Source organism: Mus caroli, chromosome 5 (assembly GCF_900094665.2).
Source record: "Mus caroli chromosome 5, CAROLI_EIJ_v1.1, whole genome shotgun sequence".
In the NCBI taxonomy this organism is placed as follows: domain Eukaryota; kingdom Metazoa; phylum Chordata; class Mammalia; order Rodentia; family Muridae; genus Mus; species Mus caroli.
In genome coordinates this window covers 82,690,490-82,693,466 of record NC_034574.1, presented here as the reverse complement: position 1 = coordinate 82,693,466, position 2,977 = coordinate 82,690,490, and the positions used below count along the sequence as shown (strand labels likewise).

At 41.8% G+C, this 2,977-nt stretch overlaps 1 pseudogene; it reads left to right on the top strand.

Annotated features, from left to right (window-relative positions):
* LOC110294889 overlaps window positions 1-2,955 on the top strand; it is a 35,073-nt pseudogene extending 32,118 nt beyond the window's left edge.
* Window positions 2,956-2,977: the final 22 nt, after the last annotated feature.

Genomic DNA, 2,977 nt, shown 5'->3' with positions numbered 1-2,977 from the left:
CTTTTATAGTGAGTCAGGCACACCTGGCTGTTGCCAAGTAACTGTGGGGCGGAGCCTAGACAAAATGTCAACACCTGTGTCAATAGATCCACCCATGTGCCACACTGGGTCAAGAAAGAAGAAGGTGCATACTACAGAGATGTAACAGAGCTATGGCAAGTCCCTATTGAGTGAGAGCTCACTGGTGGACCACCACCTAAATGCTAACATAAAAGTGAGCTGACGATGGAAGTTAGTGTGGAGAACTCTCAAAAAGATAAGCAATAAATCTGTCACATGACATAATATAGCATGACTTCACATCTAACCAAAGGGTTAGGCATCCTAGTCCCATGATGCTTACTCAGCTGCACTCATTCATTGCTGGTCTGTTTATCATAGCTAGGACTACAAGCAACCTAAATGTCCTACAACTGATGATAGATAAGGAAAATGTGTTACATATACACTATATCATACTCTTCAGCTGTAAAAAAAAAGTGAAATTACGAACTTTACATGTGAATGGATAAAACCAGAAGAGATCATATTGAGTGAAGTAACTCAGACCCAGAAAGATAAATGTGCCATGCTCTCTCTTCTCAGACGCTCCTTGCTCCAACCCTCAGGCGTGGGTACCTCTGCTGGAATAACTGCAGAAACCAGAGGAGTAGAAGGGAGCAGTGCTGAGGTGTAAGGGGAGGGAAGGAGTATAGAGGAGACTCTCTGGGTATACATGATGTGATGGAGACAATGGTAAAATAAATTAATTAATTAAATGAAAAAGAAAAAAGGACCATCCCTAATTAGAGAGCAGAAGGACATACATATAGAAGAAGAAGGAAGCAAGGTAAAATAACAGGAAGGATGTCTGAAAAAGTAATGAGGAATCATTCTATTTTATCTATCTAAAAAACATCCCTATAATACACATGTCTGTGTATAAATACACTCAAGTTCTTTAAATGAAATATCCTTGTCTAGGCCGACAATGCTCTCTCCAAGATCCAAGGACCAACTAACAAAAACTTCAACACCAGACATGAGAAACACTCTTCCCAATTGTCAGTCAGGGTTGCTGAAGAAACCCCCCAAACAAACAGGCTATTGCCCACAGTTGCTCCCAAGAAGTAGAAGATAAAGTCCTTATTGCCAAGACACCATGCACTTCAGACACAGGGCTTAGAGGCTCCTGAGATGGAACTGGCTTAAATGCCTTCTCTCTGAGGACTAGGCTCTGTGGTACTAGAATGCACTATGCAAGGTTCCAAAGGAGGAAAGCAACCAACAGTACTACCCAGTTACGTATGATGCCTGTGAGCCACAGTAAGGAGCAGTGTGGCCTGATTATCCTAAGGGTGCAGTAGTGGCACATATAACTTGGCAGTAACCAATAGCTCAGTAATTGAATTTGAGACTCACCCACTCAACAAGAGGAAAATATGCCTGGTACAAGAAACCTAACCAATTCTCAAAGGTTAGTAAAGTCATGGACCTTTGAGGATAACCTACAAGAACCACTTTACTAAACCAGCGCAACCCCTCACTACTTCTAAATATGTGTCCTTATGCCTACAGAGGAGCAGAGTCCTCTTCCATCAGCATGGAATGTTTTCTTTGTGACAGAGACCATTACATAAAACCACAACCAATCAAAATTCAAGATTGTGGAGCCCAGTCACAGGGAATACATCTAAAACCAAGTCTTGTATCTGAAGTTCAGGAACACTGTAGATGAGGGCATAGAAAGATTGTAAGGGCCAGAGGATCAGGGAGTTTCCTGTGAGACTGTGTCTCCTAGCAACATCAGAAGCTACACCCAGAAAGTCTCACCAACATGACTGCCAAAATGGTTGGAGAGAAGACCTTGAGGCCTTAGTCTATGCAAAGAATTGAAGACTACTAAGGAATGCTGAGAGTGGGAGAAGCAATCTTCCCCAGGGAAGAGCACACCAGTTGGTCATCTAATATCAAGAGGTCCACCCTAAAGATGAACAATTATGCAAAAAGTGGTCATGAGTTTGAAAGAGAACAAGGAAGACTATATGGAAAAGTTTAGATAGAGAGGAGAAATTATGTAATTATATTATAAACTCAAAAATGAGAGGCAAAAAGGAAATGGAAAAAATAAGTGGGGCTGAGAAACAAGGAAAAGTGTTCAATACAATCTTTCACTTATATTACATACACAATTTTGTGCCTTATATTAAATCCCATGTGTCAAAAACAAGCCACATTGCTCACTGTTCTAATTTGTCCTGAGGCTATGGAATGTTCATTATTCTTCTCCCACATCACACATTTAAATTGCCTTAATTCTCGCAGAACTATTCAGTCCCTCCAGGTTCCTTTCCTAATGAGATCACACAGAAGTCTTAGGGTAAGTCAGAGCTGCCTTCTCACTGCATGGAGGTTTAACACATCTTCTGAGATGTCTGTATTTGTAAGTGGGTATAGAAGCAATGGCTTGCACTCCCAGCTTCCAGATGTTTCCCTTCTTGCCTCGGCTGTACAGTCTCTCTTTCATGGGTAATAAGGACTATTCTAACCCCACAATAATGACTTTACTGTCTAGAGGTTCAGCAGCACCAGGAAGTAAGATGGTAAGATAGCAGTATGGCAGAGTCCTGCCTATCCTGCTTGCTAATAGCACTTCTCTGACAGGAAGCAGGACTATGCATCAGCAAATCCAGGGTCCTGACAGCATTCTGCCAAAGGTGGAGTGCAGGTGAGGGAAGCCAGTCCTCCCTGCATCCTTTGCTTATATCACTCTATGCAACATAGGCATCTAATTTGGAAAGAAAAATCTCAAAGCCAGTGCTCAAAGTAAGTTAACTTCTTGCCAAAGTCATTTCTTATCCTAGGCTGCTTTTAAACATGGATGACCTTCAGGTCATGAAAGATGAGTCAGAAAAGTCCTCCAAGTTCAACTACATGGCACCTCTAAAGAAGTTTACTGAGGACCAGGGCTTCTGAAATAACAGAACTCCTAAAAGCT